This window comes from Hyaena hyaena, unplaced genomic scaffold (assembly GCF_003009895.1).
Source record: "Hyaena hyaena isolate Hyena2069 unplaced genomic scaffold, ASM300989v1 scaffold_701, whole genome shotgun sequence".
In the NCBI taxonomy this organism is placed as follows: domain Eukaryota; kingdom Metazoa; phylum Chordata; class Mammalia; order Carnivora; family Hyaenidae; genus Hyaena; species Hyaena hyaena.
Window position 1 is genome coordinate 635,643 of NW_024081333.1, and position 21,859 is coordinate 657,501.

A 21,859-nucleotide genomic window follows, 5' to 3' on the forward strand; every position below is an offset into this window, starting at 1 on the left:
TCACTGTACCTGCTCTCCTGTGGCCTGTGAAAGTGTTCATCGGTCTTACGAGCCTTAGAGGAAAGAGAAATATTAGAACAGGGGAGCAGCCTAGTTTGAAGATTGAGCTCTGAACTATGAAAGGCAAAAGGCATCCTCCCAACAGATGAAATGAATGGAGTAAACAGGGAAATTAGTTCACCTATAAACTGATACACTCCAATAGAGTGGCCTAGAGGAGAATGCTGGTAGGGTGGTGTTACTGAAGAGGATAGAAGTAATATTTTAATGTCTTTAACTCCCAGTGACCTATGACTCGAGGGAAATCTTGGTTCATTAAACCATTAGGCCATTCATCTTTGACTTTGGATGTGAGGCACGGGAGAACAAGGTTTATATAAATGAGTGTGTCTAAATGGGCTCTTTCTTAACTATCTGACATTTTAGGAGACAAATCGTTTCCCCAACGCTCCTTGAGCACACCTTATTTCATTTCTAGAGCTCCTAAATCAAAATAGGATCAACATCTCCTCTTTCATTATACTGTATTAATATTAACTGCATGTAACAGGCAAGCAGTTTTATGCTGCAAACTCCCTACCCTACTGTCAAGCACAAATGGAGATACCATAAACTACTGTGGACTTCTTAATTTGCAAAAATATTAGGTAATGGAATCATGGGATCATAAAACAGAAACGACCGTAGAGTGCACATCTGCTCCAGTGAGGTCTTTTTGGGCAGGTTTAAGAGGAGTATTTTGCTTGAAGTACTCTAGGAATAGACAGTAGAAGCGGTTCCTTTCTCCAGGGCTTCTGTGCTTACACACTATGTTTTTGTTTGATCTTAAGATGTTTAACTCCCCACACCCCCACCTTACACCTTAAAACAGCATCCTCTGTTTTAGTTACTGGGAATATATAGAAGTGTACATTATCCTATATTAACTTTTCATAGTTCAGAATATCCTCAGGTTCTTTAAGAACTCCTCCCGAAGCCCATTACCCACCCCTTCAGCTGTTTTCATTGCCGTCTTTGGGACATGCTTCTATTTGTCTGTAGACGACATTGGTAAAAGCACAAGAGCTTTGGAATTGAAGACAGGCTTTCGTGAAAGTTATGACCTTCACATTCGCTGTGTACCATTAAGGAAAGTTCTTAACCTGAGCCTCCGTTTTGAAATCTTTAAAATTGGTATTGTCTTACTGAACTTGGAATCCTAACCATTTTTCAACCCACTTAAAGCCTCTTAACCCCCAGAAGGAAACTCTTGAATCTATTCTGGAAGCAGTACAGAGTTTGTAATTCTCCAATCCTGAAAGTCTCTAAGCGATTGGTCAGAGCCGGTGTAGCTGTCTTGAATGAGGAAAACACACGCTGGAGGGCCCAGTGTTCTGTGGAATTCCTGGGCGTTTGTTTACTGCTGTTTTGAGCAGTGTCTCTCTCCTAACCTATTGATAAGCTATGAAGAAGGGTGGTAGGCATCTTGACAGCCTGCTGTCTTCCTACAGAAGATCCATCAAGATCTAAAGGGATCGTTCTTTATGGAGAAACGCGATGAATCATTATTTTGTCTTTTTTTAAATGTTTTATTTCTGAGAGAGTGGGAGAGATGGCGTGAGCAGGGGAGGGTCAGAGAGAGGGAGACACAGAATCTGAAGCAGGCTCCAGGCTCTGAGCTGTCAGCACAGAGCCCAACACGGGGCTTGAACCCACGAACCATGAGATCATGACCTGAGCTGAAGTCGGACGCTCAACCGACTGGGCCACCCATGCTCCCCGAATCATTATTTTTTTCTAACCTTCTACCCCAGTGCTTGGTCCAGGTCTACCTAATTAGAGCTTGTGAATTTAGAAAAGCCGCACCCGCCTTCATTCACCTCTGGAGTGAGTGCTCCCCGTTGCTAACCTGGAGATACCTGAATGTCCTCCTCTGTGCCGAGCTGGCCCTCCCTCTCCCTCCAGGCCTTGCTGACCATCCTCAAGGCCCCTGAGGGGGTAGCAAGAGGCTCTGGGCTGAAGACTTCCTCTCCAAGTCCTGCCCTTGACTGCTTGAATTTCTGGGCTTGCTGAGCTGCACTATCAACGTGAATTCGTACTTGCTCAACGCCCACACTCCCTTGCCTTTCCAGGTTTTCTGTGGCTGCCGGTGTTAGTGAATATGATCAGCACCAAAAATAAAACTAATTATTATCAAGGATCAGAGAAGATGAAAGACCCAGATAAAGGAGAGGAGAGAAAGTCTCCTCCAATATAATGGCAGTAAAAAAGAAGAAAATAGATCGGACTATTGTTTTAAAGTAAACGTAGATCTTATGAAAAAACAAACTAAAGGCACCCAGGAGAAACTCGATGTTCCATGTAGCAAGCATTCCAGTTGATTACTCCTTGTCCATGGTGAGGACTTTACGTTTCTTTAAGCGCTTTGGCAGTCAAAATCTGACTTTACACTGGTGATCTCCCTACTTGTAGGTAGAACAGAGAATTGCACAGTTATTTTTTGGATTTATAGAGTCAGGTGCAGAGTTAAGTGATATTCTTAATGTGTTGAAGCTAGCTATTATCCATAGAATTTGAGTAGCTTTGATCAGCAGAAGGTGTGTGTATGTTATACATAAAGAGTACTAATGGGCATCTGGGTGGCCCAGTTGGTTAAGTGTCCAACTCCTGATTTCGGCTCAGGTTGTGATCTCCCAGTTGGTGAGATCGAGCCCGGCAACAGGCTCTGCGCTGAGGGGTGCGGAACCTGCTTGGGATTCCCTCTCTCTGCCTCTCCCCTGCGCGCGTGTGCACTCTCTCGCGTGCGCTCTCTCTCTCAAAATAAACTTAAAAAACAAAAGTAGGCATGATAAAATATTTCTTTCTATAATTCGACTCTTGAAACCCAAAGGGCTAGGGGTAGAGGGTAGCGAGGAATATCTTGTCAAAATTCACAAGGAAGGGAAAGATGGAGATAGAGCAAAACTTTTTCATTTGACAGAAGACCAATATATTCATGTATAAAATGAAGCTTATCATAGTAAACTTCCTTGCATAGTTATGAGGATTAAATGAATTAATGTGCCTAGAAGAGTGTCTGGCTACAGGAGAGAGTCATTAGACACCATAGTCATTATTGGTCTTGTCTGGCACGTAGGCTTCTAGCCGAGGAGCGTGGACCTGGTGGAGGGTTCACGCTGCCTCGTTCTCAGGATCGTGTCCATTCTCTCGCATTTATAACTCCACCACGTCCAACACCTACTTCCTTTACAATCACTGGGCTTTCATGAATCGGGTGTTGCTGTGTGTGTTGCTGTGGTACAGAGGGATGAGTCGTACGGTCTAATTTGTGTACTCCTACTTCGAGATAGGTCAGCAAAAAGAATGTATTTTCTCAGCTTTAACGGTTGTAGTCCTCACAGCAGGGAACCTTGGTTCTGGAGTTAGGCTTCCAGCACCTGGCCATGGTGAAGATTAAATGCACAGCGTGTGAACATATTTGGCATCCTGCCAGGAGTGTACTAGGCGCTCAATAAACAGTAGTGTCATTTCCTACAGTAAATCCTGGTCCCTGTTCGGCTAGCAGCCTGGTCTCCTATTGAAAGTCACAATTTAGGGGTGCCTGCATGGCTTGGTTAAGCGACCGACTCTTGATTTCAGCTCAGGTCATGGTCCCAGGGTCATAGGATGGAGCCCTGAGTCGAGCTCTGTGCTGAGCATGTAACCTACTTGAGATTGTCTCTCTCTCCCTTCCTCTCCCTCTGCCCCTTTCCTCTGCTCGTTCGCTCCCTCTCTTAAAAAAAAAAATCACAATTTGTACACTTGGTAGTTACTTAATCACGCAGTGGTCTACGGAGGAGGAAATCTCTTCTAGGCTCTTGAGGAGCTGGTCTAACGATTCAGTTGACAGAAGACAGATTAATAGGAGAAGGAAATAAAACCAATTTAATGGCACATATATGGGAGCCCACAGAAATATGGGTTCAGAGAAGACTAAAGCGGGCAGCTTTTCTATCTTTAAGCAAAGAAATAAATAATTGAAGACACAAGGGATTTGGGCTTGAGGTAGCTGTACTTGTGAAGCCCTGACAGCTTTTGTTTTGTTTTGCTTTATTTTTTCTTTTATTGGTGATGCAAGTGCCTGACTTCAGCTTTGATGCCTAGGCGTCCGCGTCAATGATGGCGGTCTCCAGTAAACACCCTGCCAGCCACAATCCCAGATCGAGCCCGGCTGCCTCCATCAACCCAGGCTCCTTTGTCTTAGGGCTCTTGGTTGATTTCAATAGTTACCATTCGGACTGCTAGTCTCTTTTTCTTCCCGTGTTGTAAATTCACCACTAAAGAGGGAGGTCCTGAAACCTCAGGCCCCCACCTTCAACCCCAACAGAAGCAAAACCCCAAGGCTCACGTGCCTCTCTCTTTGCCTGTGACCTTGCTGTGTGGCCATAGATGTGCTGTGTTATTTTCAGGTCTCGTAAGTAACCCTTTATATTTCACATTTTCTGATGGTTGTTGCTGAGGGACATGTTGTAATCATTAAAATCACAAGGATTGAGGGGTGCTTTGATCGCTCAGTTGCTTAAGCGTCTGACTCTTGATTTTTGGCTCAGGTCGTGATCTCAAGGCTCACATGTTTGAGTTCCATGTCAGGCTCTTGTGCTGACAGTGCAAAGCCTGCTTGCAGTTCTTTGACACTCCCTCTCTTTCTGCTCCTCCTGTGTTTGCTCTCGCTCTCACTCAAAAGAAATAAACTTAAAAATGGGGGGGGGGGTGCCTGACTTTAGCCCAGGTCATGATCTCATAATTCATGAGTTTGAGCCCCACGTTGGGCTCTGTGCTGACAGCTCAGAGTCTGGAGCCTGTTTCTGTTTCTCCCTGTCTCTCTGCCCCTTCCTTGCTCACACTCTGTCTCTCTCTCAAAAATAAATATTAAAAAAAATAAAGAGGGGCACCTGGGTAGTTCAGTTGGTTGAGCATCTGGCTTCGGCTCAGGTCATAATCTCACGGTTTGTGGGTTCGAGCCCTACATTGGGCTCACTGCGTCAGCACAGAGCTTCAGCTTCAGATTCTCTGACTCCCCCATTGTCTGCCCCTCCCCCTCTCCTGCTCACTCCCTCCCTCCAATATAAACAAACATTTAAAAAAAATCGCAAGGGTTGGTCTTGGTGTAGCAGTGGTGTGGAGAGGGGGGGAGCTCCGTGGGAAGGTCCCTGGTTCCCGGGTGGGTGTCCCCGCGCACATCTGGCGGCTAGCATTACTGTCAATGGGCCGAGACTGGCACAAAACAGCAGCGAACGAGCGAAGAAGAGCTGGTGCTGCGTACAGCCTTCCCGGCCCCAAGCTCCTGGTCTCTGGCCTTCAGGGGCTCAGGAGGGCCACCGTGTTCCGTCCTGCCCTGGTGAGTTCCTGAGTAACTGATTCAAAATAACAAGGGTGGCCTGTCTCGGGGGCGGCGTGCCCTGCATCCCGCCGGTACTGTGTGCTCCTGTGATAAATGATGCTGGATGTTCCGGGAGCTTGTACACGTCTGGGGAGGCCTGTCGGGGGATCCGAGTCTTGAGGGATAGACTGGTAGCAAATGAGGCAGTGAAGGCTCGGAGGCCTTCTGTTGTTGCCTTCCTCCTACGGAAGGGAAGCTTAGCGTTGAATTTTACGTTCTTATTGAAATACACAGTCTTCATGATGACACATTGTGTCTTTGTTCACTGATTGAATCCAAGAAAGCTACCTAGGTGAGTGGATAATTCCAGGGGAATGCAGCCCAGGGAGGTCACCCGTATTCTAATGTCAGTGTCCGTGTCCAGCCTTACCTTCTCCCTCCCCGGACTCCTGACTTGGCCGGAGTTAGATTTCATCTACCGGCAGAAGGCAGCCTTGGCTATTTTGGGGTTTGTTTTTTTTTTTTGTTGTTCTTTGTTTTGGACTTTGGATCATCTGTTGCATTCATTTGTGATTCCCCACTCCTGCTTTTCTCTAGAACCCAGTCCTACCCATTCATTTTATTTTGTAATGTTTATTTTTTATTTTTGATAGATACAGAGACAGCATGAGCAGGGGAGGTATGGGGAATGGGGAGGAGACACAGAATCCGAAGCAGGCCCCAGGCTCCGAGCTGTCAGCACAGACCCTGACACAGGGCTCAAACTCCCAAGCCCTAAGATTGTGATCTGAGCTGAAGTCAGACGCTTAACTGTCTGAGCCTCCGTGGTGCCCCTACCTACCCATTCTTTAATTTTTTTTTTTAATGTTTTATTTATTTCTGAGAGAGAGAGCCACAGAGACAGAGACAGTGTGAGCAGGGGAGAGTCCGAGAGAGAGGGAGACACAACATCTGAAACAGGCTCCAGGCTCTGAGCTGGCTGTCAGCACAGAGCCCAACATGGGACTCGAACCCACGAACCATGAGATCATGACCTGAGCTGAAGTCAGACGCTTAACCGACTGAGCCACCCAGGTACCCCCTCCCCCCCCCCATTCTTTAAAACAGATGTGTGGCTTGCTGTCTCCAGAAGTTCCCAGCCTCTGTGGGCTTAGCCACAATGGGTGCCCCTTACCGGTGCTGCCTAGGGAACTATCTGCCAGGCTGATTTTGCTGTTTTCCTGGGAATGTCTTCTCTCTGGCTTCACGGGGTTAAACATTGTGTTATCATCTGTGCATCCCCCAGAGCATGGCGTGAACATGGCACTGCGTGCACCCAAGAAGAGCACTTACCGAGTGTTTTTTATGTGGCAGGCAGCGCTCTGGGACCTTACTTAACTCCTTTTATTTTCTCTGTGCCCTAGGATAGTTGCAGACTCTCTATTTCATGAGGTTACTGTGAGCATTAAATGAGTTAATTCCTGTGAAAGTGCTTAGAAAGAACGTGGAATGTAGAAAGTGCTCAGTCCATGTAAGCACTCATTAACATCGTCCCAATCGTATAGTTGTAAGTGCTGTGCCTCGGAGAGGCTGAGTAGCTGGCCACTAAGCGTCCTGGCTTGTAAACAGCACGGCTGATACTCCAGCTCTGGCATTTTTGCCCCAGAGAGCGTTCTCATAAACGTGAAATACTACTTCTCTTGGTACTGTTTTGATGTCTGGTCACTTTAAATTCAGCACAGAAAGAGCTCGAGGCAATTTATGGTTAATTTCTGCTAGGTCTGTGAGCTTTCCAGGTTGCCTATTCGTTTGTGAGCAGCGTGTGATGGTGACTACATTTCCCATTAAAAATTATTTAAACTATTGAGGCAAAATGAATGTGAACCAAGTCACAAATGTTAATGATGAGTAGTTTGTGTGAAAATGGTAAAAAGCAAACAAATGGTACCTGGGGGGTAAACGGGCTTTCAGAGGAGCTCCAGTGATCCCTGTCCTGGGGTCCACACCGGTGCAGAAAACCTTTCGCTGGAGTTTGAGTGGGACTCGAACTTGGTTCTGACCAAGAGAATGTGGTAAGGAGGGTAGGATGTTTTTCCCGTGATTGCTTAATGCTACGGAAGACTCTTGTAAACTGACTCTATTTTAAACACTACCGTTGACCTTGACGAATAAGACACCATGTTGTGAACGGCTTGTGAAGACGGCTGTGTGGCGGGGAGCTGCCGGGAGACCTTAGGCGCTGAGAGCCGAGAGGACCCCAAGCCATGTGGAAATGAACTCGGCCAGTGTGAGCATGCTTATGGATGGATTCTTCATTGTGCTTCCTTCTAGATCAGTGTGCAGCCCAGCTGAGATGTCTGTGTAGCTGGCAAGACTGAAGCAGAGAACATAGATTCTCCACGTGAAGACTCCCACCTGACTCCCACTGAGGTAATAGATGTGTGTTGTTTTATATGCTCATGATAATTCATTCCGTGGCAATCTATAACTGATCCACCTAGTGATGGTGAAGATTCCGGAAAGGTCAACTCCTTTGATAGGAATCAAAAACGCTGAAACAGACTAGCGGTATGTGTTCAGGAGTCTTGCAATTGCCCATACGCTCTGGCGCGGGAACGTTGCTTCTAAATACTTGTTGTAGGGAATGAGGTGTGTACGGTGTTCTCTGGAAGAGGATATAGTAGTTGAAAAAAATGGAGCAAATAAGGTTTTTCCTGCATGGGGGCTACTTAAATAACGGTGCAAGTCAGTGGAGTTGTCACACAGCCGTTAAAAACGATTTGGTAGAGGTATTCCTGTCGGCACTGACGTGTTCATGGCACAGGGTAGAAAAAGTTGTTGACGGAAGATCGTGGACAGGGGGATTCCTTTTTGTGGACGTGTGTGCTGGGGTAGCTGCTCTCGCCCTGCGGGGGGCTTTCTCCCAGCGCTGCTGCTAATGTTTTGTCCTCCGCTGGACCAGAGGGAGACCATTGGTTACGTTGGGCCGGGCGTGCTTTGGGAGGTGGCAATCCAGGGCATGGGCACCCATCTCCTGGGTCCACGTCGGCCTGCCGGTGGTGATTTCTGCGGTTAATACGGTCTCGACAGGGATTATGCCCGCGATCTCTACAGCAGCGTTCATCTTTGCTCCAGATCCCTATGCGCAGAGAATCGTCAAATGGGTTGGTAGGTCTCCGGAGCCCCCATCGTCACGATCCTCATTCTTGGTGCGAGTGCCATCTCAGAGATGAAGAAATCGAAGGTCAGTCACTTCAAGTGACGTGACCCAGGTGACAGGCTTTGCCCGTAAACCTAGATCTTGCTGGATCCAGAGTTCGTATCCCCGGTGCAGAGTCCCGTTCTCCGCCTCTCTGCTCTCCTGGCCCCAGGAGCACACCTGCAGGATAATGATCCATTCCGGTCTTTTTCCGTTGCCGTTGCTTCTGTCTGCGTCCTTCTCCTTTTCGTAGACTGTGCTAAAACATGAAGGTAACTTTTCTGGCTCTGGTATTCACTCCTTCTGATTTTTCTTTTTTGTTAAGTTTATTTATCTGAGGGAGCGAGAGCGAGGGGGTCAGAGAGGGTGCAGGAGGGGGCGCGCAGGCCCGAGAGAATCCCAAGCAGGCACCGCGCTGTCCCCGCAGAGCTGGAGGCAATGCTCAAACCCATGAACCGTGAGATTATGATCCTGGTTGGACACTTAATCGACCCTTGCAGCCACCCAGGCCCCCCACTACTTCTCATCTTTCCATGGCACTGTCAGTGGACCCTTCCTGAAACACTGCCACGCTCCCCTCCGTATCCTGTGTGGAAGGGGGAGGGAGGAGGGGCGGCCACCTACTAAGTTACTCTTGAAGGGAAACTGGACGCGCGATCACTTGGGCGGTGAATAGGTGCGCGGCGATGGCCCTCATCAGCGGCTCCCCTTTACCCAGGCCTCCTTATAACACGCTTCAAAGTTCCACGTCGGGGGGAAGAAACTCCTCTTCCTTCGGGGCTCTGGGCGTGAGTCCCCTGTAGTCAGAGGTAGGTTGATAGGAGGGACCTCCAGCAGCAGTGGGAGAGGCAGGACCTGGGAAACCCGAGCGACTCCCCCCGAATGACCCAGGCCACCATCTTCCTACCCACTCCTGGCAAAGGTTATCAGGAAAAGCATGGTAAACAAGGGTAAGATCCTTGCACAGATTCAGCTCGGAGCCTTCTCTGTTGATAAGTTTCTAGAAATCCGTCCTCCTTCTCTTCCTGGTACAGAGGGGGAAGACACCCTCCCAAATGGACGTTGCCCTTTGTAAGAGTAACTTCTAGGCTTTCAGAACTTTTCTTGTGTCAGCTGTTTCTTAAAAAGAACCAGCGCGAGGGGCGCCTGGGTGGTTCAGTCAAGCGTCGGACTTGTGATTTCAGCTCAGGGCCTGATCTCCCAATTTGTAAGATTGAGCCCCAAGTGGGGCTCTGTGCTGCCAGTGTGGAGCCTGCTTGGGATCCTCGCTCTACCACCGTCTCTGTCCCTACCCCGCTCGTGCTTGCCCGGTCTCTTAAAAAAATAAAATAAAATCAATAAAAACACCCCACACAGTTCCAGATAATCCTGAGGCCAAAGGAACACGCACGCTGTGTACCGCGATCTGGGTTTACAGCCACAACTCCTGTCCCGCTACGCTGCCATCCCCAGCACATTATGCCAGCATGCCTGCGGTGTGGCCCAGGAGCCAGTCTAGAACTCCCGAATCACAAAGGTGGGGCAACAGATGAAGCTGAGAAGATCTTAAGGTTTCTCGCGGCTGTATCCTAGCCCTTTTGACAGAGAATCTTTAGAAGTGGGACCTCAGAACTATAGTTTCATATACCTCCAGAGGAGATTCTCCTGGGCTGATTCGGGTCTTCCAGTTCGAGAATCGATGTCCTAATCTCCTGTCCTGCTCTTCGCCAAACACGCGGAGTTCTCCGGGGTCTTTGATCGTGATGTCACACTCTTGAAATGGTCCCTCCGTGCACGTATAGGAGGATTAGGAGGAACTTGACGGAGGAACAAGGGGGAGAAGAAGGGGGGAAATGGTGGGGGAAAGGGAGAGAGGCAAACCATGAGAGACTCTTGAATGCTGACAAAAACTGAGGACTGATGGATTTGGGGGGGAGGGGGGATGGGCATAGAGGAGGACACTTATGGGGATGAGCACTGAGTGTTATGTGGAAACTAATTTGACAATAAACTATTTGTAAAAAAAAAAAAATATATAATGACATCTTAACCCCTAAAAAAAAAAAAAAAAAAAAAAAGAAATGGTCCCTCCGTGCCTCCCTACCTGGTGAATTCCTCTCTGAAGTCCGATCTCTGGTGTTTTCCTCTGTACCTTCCCTTGACGCCCTGAAACTATACTGAATTAACTCTTCTGTGCCCTCATGGGTCTATGTGCACAAGAGGTTATAGCGCTTGTCACATTTTTAAAACTTGTTTACAGGTTTGAGTTTGAGTTCCTTTCATTACTGCTGTTCTCACAGGCAGAAACCTTGATCTTGGTTTTTTTTTATACCACCGGAGCTGCCTTAGCTCCTGGTAGGCATTCATTCAATAAATGTTCCTCAAGTTGAATTAAATTGACATTATTCCTAAGGGTTTTTTCTTTAAATCGTGGCTCACTGTGTTACTTGAAAAGTTGTGAATTCCCAAAATACAAGTGTGAATTATTTTTGGATTAGCTGCTATTTATGTAGTTCTTCCCCTCTCTGTAATATACAGGTGATTGAGGCAAGAAGGAGGTACTTTAATAGTATTAAAAAGTTTATCTCTGTTTTGTATAACTTATTCAGTCACCAGAGATTGCATTGCCTTGTTGATCTAGTTTAACTTCAGAACCATGTTTTCCCCTTAATTAAATTTTTAGAAAATGATTAAAGATAAGTTTATATTTTATCCTATTTAAAAATTTTTTTAATGTTTATTTCTGAGAGGGAAGGAGGGGAGGGAGGGAGGGAGATGGAGAGAGAGAGAGAGAGAGAGAGAGAGAAAACGAATGAACAGGGGAAGGGCAGAGAGACAGACACAGAAGCTGAAGCAGCTGCCAGGCTCTGAGCTGTCTGGTGCGGGGCTTGAACCCATGAACTGTGAGATCATGACCTGAGCCGAAGTTGGTCACTTAACCCACTGAACCATCCGGACTCCCTTTATGCTATTTTCAAGTTGCTACCATGTTAAATCCCAAAGAGAACCCATTTTGAAGAGTTGAAATGTTATTACATTTTAATTATATGGTCTGTGTATAATTACTATAAACCAAATTTATCACTTTCAACTTAATAAAGAAATTTATTTCCAAAGTGTCAGATGATATACAATTGAGCCCAATGCTTGTGGAATGTTTGCTGAAAGCACTATTTCACCATTCTCTGATTACATGTCACTGGAAATTTAATTAGTTTATATAACGATAGACATCTCTATCCAAATAATTTATACCATGTCTGTTATGTTGGTCTATTTTTTGTATTAATGAAATGGTTTACTTCAAAGGAGAATAAATGAAAATACTGGGTGGAAAAGGTGCATATTCCTTCTGTTCATAGCTTATTGAAGTCGGTATTCTTGAATTTCATGCGAACATAGTTTATAGGCTTTGCCACCGAGTTCAGTTTCTTAGGAGGAGCCTGGCATAGTATTAAAACTTGTGATAAGGGTAGAAGAGATGAGGGTATTATATGTTCCTTTGTGTAATTTTGAGGAAGATCAATGTATTCTTCTCAACTCAGGCTATTTTGGAAATCATCTATTTTCTACATAGAGGGAGATGCCCAGAACCTAGAGTATAATGACCTTAAATGCTCTATTAGAGCTTAATTACCGAGCCTTGAAGTAATAAACCAACGAGGCCTCTTATGTGAACATCTTATCAGCAGCAATATCCATATCACTACTTAATCCATAGCAAGCTCTATAAAGCAATCAAGGCCAAGGCCAAATTCCTCCTGAAAGGAGTCTGTGTGACTCTACAGAGCTTTAGTGGAGATTCTGCTACCTCGGTTATTTTTCTGGCTACAGGTAACTTGATCATTCTGTGCCTAAGGCTCGTCCATGTAATATCTGCTCGAGCACCCAAATTCCAAGTCCGCTTTTCTTACCAGTGTCCTTTTTCTTATTGTGCCAACATATGGCATTGGCATCATGGTGGAAAGTTCCTGAGTTGGTTACATTGTGGGGGGGAAATCTTTGCAACTTATAATTTTGTGAGGATACTCCTTAAATGGGTTAAATATTTGCCAGTGGAAAAAAAACCTCCCTTCATACCCTAAGTTGGCTGTGATTTCAGTCTGGGAGGCTTAGGACTCTAGGATTCAAACCTGAGCATGTTGCAAAAAGCGACCGGGTCCTTACTGTCCAGGGCTCTGTAAACCTGGACTTCTACTGCTTGAGGACCCGTGTTCTACTTCTTTGGCCACCATGTCCACCAGCTCTTCGATTTGGGTGTCTTCAACTGGTGACATAGTTAAGCCTCAACCTCAGGTGTTCTGTCTCAGATTTTCTGTCCCCTCTTAGTTACTGCCACTCTGGTGGTGGTAATGTCTTTATTTAGATAACATTTTGGCAAACACCAGCTTTGTGGCCCCCACTGCGCTATAATAATACATAAAAGCTGTTAAAATCTGGCATCTGCCCTTGTGTACATGTTGGTGCATGATTAAAATTAGTGAGCAATACAAGTAATATGGCCTGGTGGGGAAGAAATGTATTTGATTAGAATGTGAATGCCGGGAGTGGGGGTGGGGGCAGGGCACCTGGGTGGCTCAGTCGGTTAAGCACCTGACTCTTGATTTCGGCTCTGGTCACCATCTCGTGGTTTGTGGGTTTGAGCCCCATGTCGGGCTCTGTGCGACAGTGTACAGCCTGCTTGGGATCCTCGCTCTCTGCCCCTCCCGTGTGCTCTCCCTCACTCTCTCAAATTAAGCTCGAAAAAAAATTTTTGAACACATTCCATTCCCAGGTCATTTACTAATTTACTGTGTCTTCTTGCAGAAGAAACTTCTCTGGGCTGGGTTTTTCACTATTAAGTGAGTGGGTTGGATGGGAATGATATGACTGTTTTTCAGACTCTGGCTGTTAACAAGCTCACCATTGATTTTAGAGCAAGAAGCAAATGGGCTAGGATTAGCTAATTTCATTGTACATAAAGTTCCACTTACAACACTGGCAGCAAAATAACAAATCCTTTGTCTAGGGCAAGGACTTCTATAGAGCCTAGAACCAAGCAGTGGCTTGTAATGCATGTATACTTTGTCTCTTCTCCAGTAAGTCCTACTTTTTTTTCCTAGAATGCAATGAAAGGGAACTAATCACTAAAGAAGTTTTAGGATTAATTCCCTCAGTGGGGAAATAAAAGCCTGCTTTGAAATAAAGATTATTTTCCCAGTTTTATGGAGATGTAATGGACGTGAAGCATTATGTAAGTTCAAGGTGAACAGTGTGATGATTTGATATAGATCCATATTGTGAACTGATTACCACATTCATCACCTCACAGGTCTTTGTTGTTGGGGGTGGGAGCTTTTAATATCTCTTAGGAACTTTCGAGTATGCAGTATCATATTCTAAACTATAGTCACCTGTGCCGTATGTTATATTCTCAAAACTCCCTCATCTTCTAACTGGAAGTTTGTACCATGTGACCACCTTTACCCAATCCCCCCCACCCCCTGCGCTCCCACAGCTGGGAACCATTAACGTATTGTTTCTACGAGCTCACCTTTTACTAGCTCCCACATAAAAGTGAGATAATACAATATTTGTCTTTCAGTGTTGAACTTATTTCACTTAGCATAATGCCCTCAAGTTTCCTCCATGTTGTCACAAATGGAAGGTCTTCGTTTTTTTTTTTTTTTTTAAACATAGCTGAATAATTTCACATTTTCTCTATACCACAATTTCTTCACCTATTTATCAATGAACTGACTCTTAGGTGGTTTTCATGTCTTGGTTATTGTAAATAATGCTGCAGCGAACATGTGGGTACAGATCTCTTTCAGTAGATCATGATCTCTTTTCCTTTAGATGTGTATATATATCTGTCTTTTCCTTTAGATGTCTATATATTTCCTTTAGATATCTTTAAGTAATTAATGATAGGGAATGGGGTGCCTGGGTGGCTCAGTCGGTTGAGCGTCCAGCTTCGGCTCAGGTTATGATCTTGCGATTCGTGGGTTTGAGCCCCGCATCAGGCCCTGTGCTGACAGCTCAGAGCCTGGAGCCTGCTTCAGATTCTGTGTCTCCCTCTCTCTCTGCCCCTCCCTTGCTCATGGTCTGTGTCTCTCTGTCTCAAAAATAAATAAACTATTAAAAATATTTTAAAAAATTATTGACAGAGCAGTTCCACCCCCCAGTGGAGAGGAAGTATGCTCGATGGATCGTCACAGGACTTGGGAATGTTGGTTTATAACAAGAGGTGGCAGATACTTGAACGAAATCAAACCCTGACAATACAACCTCAAAGGTTTTGACTATATCCATTTCTTTCTGTCCTCAGCACTTAGAAAAGTACCTGAGACTTTAGGAGTTCTTTGGATGAAGGACACCCCTGTTTATCCCAATTAATAGCTCAAGGTTATAGAATGGAAATGGCAGATATATGCTATAGCAGCCTCTAAAAACGCCCTCTATTTCTGACATATCATTTCTGTATTCTACCTTGCAAGAAATTATGTTGGCAATTAGAAATTCCTAAGACTATGTGCTCCTATGAAATATTCATGAATGTCTTCAGTAACTTAAGCAGAACACTCATGGCAAGGACTTTCAACTCTGCCTGTACTTGCTAATGCATATATAGGATTGGGTAGAATGGCACTAGAATATTGGTCCTTGTGAAATAAGCATTTTTATCCAAAATCTAAATTTAGTGTTATGAGCCTTCCTTAAAACATGTATGTAATCATTGAGGTAATGTCAGTTTGAGGGACCTGATCATTCAAGATTATAACAATACTTAAACCTGGGAGTACAAGTTTAGGAAAGAAATACTCTGTGAATCCTAAAACATCTAATGACTTTTCTGAATGCTCGTGTATGTAAGAATTAGAGCTAGTGAAGACCAAATCTTGGGTTTAACTATGTCGGTTAGTTAAATTTTCGTATGGGGCACTTAACCTTGCACTGAGCGAAACTTCAGTGTGGAGTCAGGGATAGAACATCTCTGAGCCATGTGTTTTTGCAAAAATATTTTTTATAAAAGGCTTTATGCCATAACCCTTCAATTTGTTTGTATAAACTCATCCCCAACCTTAGAGTGAACAAAACAAAACAAAAACAAACTCTGAGCTCATCTATTACAGAGAATGGATAATCAGTGAGAGTTTCATATGCCAAGCTGATAATAACCAATACAGTTATAAAAATGTACTTTTTCTTTCTCAATGTTCAAGGTTAAATGGTCTTTTTCATACTATATGGGATTGGAGCCATACATACATTCATATATGACCCCGCATAGGCACACTCTTGGGAGCAGTGTACCATTCCAATGCCCTCAAATACATGGTCTCTTCCTAATGTCACTCTTGAAATATTCCTCTGAATAAGATTTTTAATGTTTACAATGACATGTATGATATTCAAATAATGAGGGACCACAGCTGCGTACGAACAATTAAAATCCCCAAAGGCAAATTTAGAATGAATATCATTAGAGGTCACTGCTAAGTAATGAGGGCTTGTTAATGATCTCATTCATTGACCTTGGGTTGTAGTCAAATTTAAAAAAATGCACATTTCAAAAATTTATAATTTCTAGTTAAGTTCTCATTATTGCACTGGTGTTGCTAAAATATTTAGAGGATAGAAAGTTGGTTGCAAGTAGATTATTCTGATATCTGGGGTTCCCAAAGGATTAGTCGTTTTCAGAAGAACACATTTTTTGGTTCATACTTGTAAAATTACTCTTACGTTATATATCAAGTGTACAAAAAGAGAAGAGGTCCTTGCACATATGAGAGTGAACATTTAGCTATTTTAGTTTGAGTAATATATTCTGAATACTGTGTTTTTGTCCAGTTTCACTGGTTTAAAAATATTTTGGAATGGGCAAGCCAGGAGTTGCATTTATGAGAATGCAGCAGCGTAGATATGTGTGCAAAAGCCACCAGTCTGTTAGGTTTTGAATGAGGATCTTTATGAAACATTCTAAGCTGTGTCCTTGATAATTCTCTGTGCTTTTAAAACCAAATAAGTATTGATGATCTTTAATAAGCATCCTGACAGTAATGGGATCTGATATTTATTGGGAGCATCCTGTCCATGGTGCAGTGGGAATCGCTTGTGTTGATGATTTTTAAACATGGCAATGTGACTGTAAGACCATTGGTAGAATTGTCACTGTTTTATAGTTGATGACAGTGAGGTTCTAGGGTCGCAAGGTAACTTGCCTAGGTACATACAGGTAATGGGTAAGTCAGTATTTGGACTTAGAGTGGCCTGATTTGAAGCCACTGAGAGAATACAAATAACTACCTCTGTTCTAAAGTATCTGATGTTGTGATTAGTCTTCCCACATCTCTCTCTCCTTTTAAAAACGGTCTTAAAATAGCAACGTGGCACATTTTACCAATAACAATGAATATCTGAGTTCTTACTGTGTGCCATATACTCCTGATCACATCTTCATTTTCGTTAAAGTAACTCTTCCTAACGTTGGGATAGAACTCACCACCCCGAGATCGGGAGTCACATGCTCTAGCAACTGAACCTGCCAGGCACCCCTCGTCTGATCACTTCAGTTGCATTAACGTATTTAATGCTCTCAATAATTCATTTTTCAGTGGGGAAACAGAATCACAGAAAGATGAAGTAGGTTTCTCACGGTCCCACATCTTGACCAAACTCAGGTCTGTCAGATTCCATAGCCTGAACTCTTAAAGCCTATATTCTACCACGAAGCCCTAAGGTGACATGGGAAGGTTAATGTCACATCTCCTCTTAGGTAGAAGAGGAGAAACACATTTCCATTAAGTTGAAAAGTACGGGAGGTGCCAAGAGGGGAACGTAAATGGCTCTACGTGAGAATACAAAACTGATCCTAAGAGAAGGAAAACATTTGAGGGTAGGTTAATGTGTATGTGAAGATAGAACTATGAAACTTTGGGGAGTAGGTAATGTGGTGCTGGGTCTTGGTTTGCCCAGGAAAGTTCCAGTTTATATCTGTTGTCCTGGGGTAATTACTAATAGTTCACCTTCTCCATTCAACATCTTATCAGTTTGGACAGTAAAATGTGTAGTCAACCTAGGATGGTGAGGAGACTGACTTGCCAATTGTGCATGTGTCCAGGGGACAGGTGACTTTGGACAAGCCACTTTTTTGGATTTCAGGATCCTCCTGGGTAAAATGAAGTTTCTGAGATCCCAGAAGATTACCAAATTACCTTTCAGCTATAAGTGCTAATACTTGATCCAGTGCTGTGCTGTTTTATGAATTTGACATTAACCCATAGTCTTTGGCCTTCATGAAAATCACTTGAGTGCTCTTATCAGATTGTAGATAGGTAGATTCTTGAGACCTATCGCTAGAGATTTTGATAGCTTGGGTCTGGGCGAGGTTTAAAATCCTATATTTTAATGAGCACTGCAGTAACTATGATGCTAGCAGTCCTTAATTCATATATGCTGCCCTAGACTGTAAGCTTCATGAGATCAGGGAATATATCGTATTCAACATTGTAAATTCAGAGTAGGCGCTCCGGTATTTAAGTGACTAATGAATGAGTGTTAAGTTACTGCATAGTAACAATGAAAACAACATGGAATTAAAGTTGATTTTTGAAATACAAATGTTACATCCTAAGATCTATGGCTTTGCACAGAATGAGTATTGTTGATATAAACGAAGTGTCTGTACAACTGAACTTAGCCAGCGAGGAGGCATTCAGTAATGAGGATTGTTGGGATCTATGACACGATTTTAGAAAATCAAACCAAATGGACTTTTCAGCTCTTAAAACACTAGGTACAGGCTTCCACAGCGATAACGGGAAGTACTTCTAATTGTCGTCACTGCAGTGTCTGGCCTTTCCCAGGGTTTGGAGGCAAGAAAATTGGTCCTATGTGTTGATGACCGAGGCCTGTCCGTACCTGACATGTGTGGAAATGCCGGGCTTGGGAATATTGACCATAAAGAGCGTCCTGCACAGGATGACTGTGCCTGTGTGATAGAGAAATGATACACATTAATTTCTCAAGTCGCAGTATTGAACAATAGGACATCAATAAATATATAGGAAAGCCATGGAGACTAGCAAGTGTTTGTGCTCAGCTAGGTCTGTATTCAAATTGCAGTTTTGCCAGATGTGAGCTGTATCCCTAGGTATTTCACTTCATTGATTTGAACTTCTGTGAGGCCATCTGTCAAATAAGCCTCCAGTATCCCCCTTACAGAAACTGGGGTAATTTGAGATTAAATGGCATATGTACCAATATCTAGTATGTAGTAGCAAGAATTTATTTAGTATATACTAAATCTGATATTTTTCTAAGTGTTCCATACACACTAAGTTAGAATTCAAAATGGTATTTTTATAATGTATATTTTAATATTTTTAAAATCCTCACTATGCAAAATTAAGAATTGCATGTATAGAAAGGTATTATTTTTATAATGCCCACCGTGAAAAATTAAGGATTGGAGTATAGAAAGAGTAAAAGCGAATAGCTTACCTATTAAATAACTTCCCTGATACATAATTAACATAATTTATAGTATATACTTTGAATTTTCACCTACCTTATACACCCATGAAATCACCCCCACAGTGAATATAACCCAGATTTTCAGTTTCCCGAGGGTTTTCGAGTCTGTCTGTAGTTCATCCTGTCTCCATCCTTCTCTCTAGGCAATCAGCGATCTGCTGTATTTTGTAAAACTATACACAAGTTGAATCATACAGCGTATACTCACTTATGTCTTGTATTTTAGTTGTTTACAGTGAGCATTCAGCTGGTCCCTGTTACTCCATTATGGGCCAAGCCAGAAGTTCCTATTTCTTAGATCCTATTATTATTTGGGTCTGAAATTTTTTATTTAACCGAAGTAACATAGTAAATCAAATAGTGCAACAGTCTTTGGACGTAGAACATAGAAAACCCTTCGTGATCCTTTGGTTCTGTTCCTGAAAATGACATTTTAGGTTTTAACATCTAGTTTGCAATGGTTAAAGAGATAAAGTGATGTTGTAAACCTGAACAATTTCCTTGTTTTCCTTCCCTTTCTGATTTCCGTACTCTTATACTGTGTCTATGTAATCCATGCTTTTATTGTGTTATGTATTTATAGACAATTCTAGTATCTTTTATTTATATACATAAGTGTCCTGTTAGAATCAAATTTGCTAAGAGACTAATAATTCCAACCACTTGGAAGAAATAAGAATTATGTGATGCGTTAAAGGTGCTAATTATTGCTATCATGGTAATTATTACAATATACAAATACATCAGACTAGCAGGTGGTACACCTTAAACTTGCACAATTTTATGTCAAATATATTTCAACAATTAACACATACATATAAATATGACATATTTACATATTTTTACAAAAAAGAGAGACAGATTAGACATTTATTTTTAAAGCTTATTTCTTTTGAGAGAGAGAGAGAGAGAGAGAGAGAGACCATGAGCAAGGGGTGGGGCAGAGAGAGAGAGAGAGAGGGAGAGAGAGAATCCCAAGCAGGCTCTGCACTGTGCAGAGCCCTACATGGGGCTTAAACCCACAAACCATGAGATGGTGACCTGAGCCCGAGTCAAGAGCCAGACGCTTAACTGACTGAGCCACCCAGGAGCCCCTAGACAGATTTCAATTGTTGTATAATATTGAAGTGTAAATGTATAACACAGTTCATCCAGTATCTTGCTGAGCACCATTTATATTGTTTTAGGTCTTCTTAAAGTATAAAACTCAGCAGCAGTTTATTGGTCTTGTCACTTCCCTGCATTTGTGAAAACATGCCTTTATGACCATCAATTTATTAAAGATCCATCATTTGAAACAAAAAACAGTATGTGTAAAATAGTATATTACTGTTGTTTGTCATTTTTATGTCTGAGTTGTATGAATTGCATGGTTCTGTCCTTTACTCATTTACTGTTGAGTTGATTCTTTTTCTCGGTTTTGTGGAAAAATTGCCTAACCTTTCCTTATCTTTCCTAACTTGTGTGAACGTCCTCAGAAAGGCTGTTGTTTGCCTTTAAATTTAGTTATGCTGTTGATTTTCATACAGCACTCTGGTTCTAGTGGACTTAAATTTTATCAGTATTTTCTTTATGTTTTTACGTTTTATTGAAGAATTCCATTACCATCGCAAAGTCTGATACTCTGTTTTAAATCTCTGTTTTTAATGTTTATCTTTTTTGGGGCACCTGGGTGGCTCAGTCAGTTAAGTGTCCAACTTCAGCTCAGGTCATGATCTCACGGTTCTTGGGTTCGAGCCCCGCGTTGGGCTCTGTGCTGACAGCTAGCTCAGAGCCTGGACCCTGCTTCAGATTCTGTCTCCCTCTCTCTCTGACCCTCCCCTGCTCGTGCTGTCTCTCTCTCTCTCTCTCTCAGAAATAAATTTAAAAAGAAATTTAAAAATTTTTTAAAAGTTTACCTTTTTAATCTAATTTAGGAAAAGGTGCTACAGCATAATATAGAAGATATCAATAACTAGGCCCTTAATATGCACCAGGCATGGTTTTAAATGTTTGATATGTGTATTAGCAATAATCCATGAGATACACATTCCCATTACGTCCCTTAGGTAGTTATGTAAACTAAGATAAACCAAGTGGCAGAAAATGACAGTTTGTAAAAGGCAGAGCTAAGATTGAAAACAAAGGAGTTTTTCCATACCATCTTAAGAACGTGTGTGTGTGTGTGTGTTTGTGTGTGTGTGTGTGAAATGCAGTAGTACCACTTTTATCTTTTAAAAGTTTTAATTCCACTTAGCATACAGTATAATATTAGTTTCAGGCGTGTAATATTAGTGACCCAGCACTTCCATACAACACCCAGTGCAAGTGTACTCACAGCAAGTGTGCTCCTTAATGCCCGTCACCTATTTCCCCCAGCCCCCGCCGCCTCCTCTCTGGTCACTGTCAGTTTGTTCTCTACAGTTAAGTCTGTTTCTTGGTTTGTCTCTTTTCCATTGCTCATTTGCTTTGTTTCTTAAATTCTGCATATGAATGAAATCATATGGTATTTGTCTTTCTCTTATTTTGCTTGGCATAACACTCTCTAGCCCCATCCATGTTGCAAATGGCAACATTTTATTTTTTATGAGTAATATTCCTGTGTGTGTGTGTGTCTGTGTGTGTACATGTATACACATACACCACCCTGTCTTTATCCATTCATCATTCAATGGACACTTGGATTGTCTCCTTAATTTGGCTGTTGTAGTAATGCTGCTATAAACATTGGGGTGCATGTGCCCCTTTGAATTAGTATTTTTGTATTCCTTAGGTAAATACATAGTAGTGCAATTGCTGGATTGTAGGGTAGTTCTATTTTATTTTATAGTTTATTTATTTTTGAGACCGAGAGAGACAGCATGAGC

At 42.9% G+C, this 21,859-nt stretch overlaps 1 long non-coding RNA gene across 1 annotated transcript in view; it reads left to right on the forward strand.

The window, feature by feature from the left end:
* The window catches only part of LOC120220507, a 327,176-nt gene that overhangs the window by 112,883 nt on the left and 192,434 nt on the right, over positions 1–21,859 (forward strand). Inside the window, exon 2 of the long non-coding RNA XR_005525595.1 lies at positions 7,649–7,747. This is a non-coding gene — a long non-coding RNA (uncharacterized LOC120220507). The remainder of the gene's footprint in view (positions 1–7,648; positions 7,748–21,859) is intronic.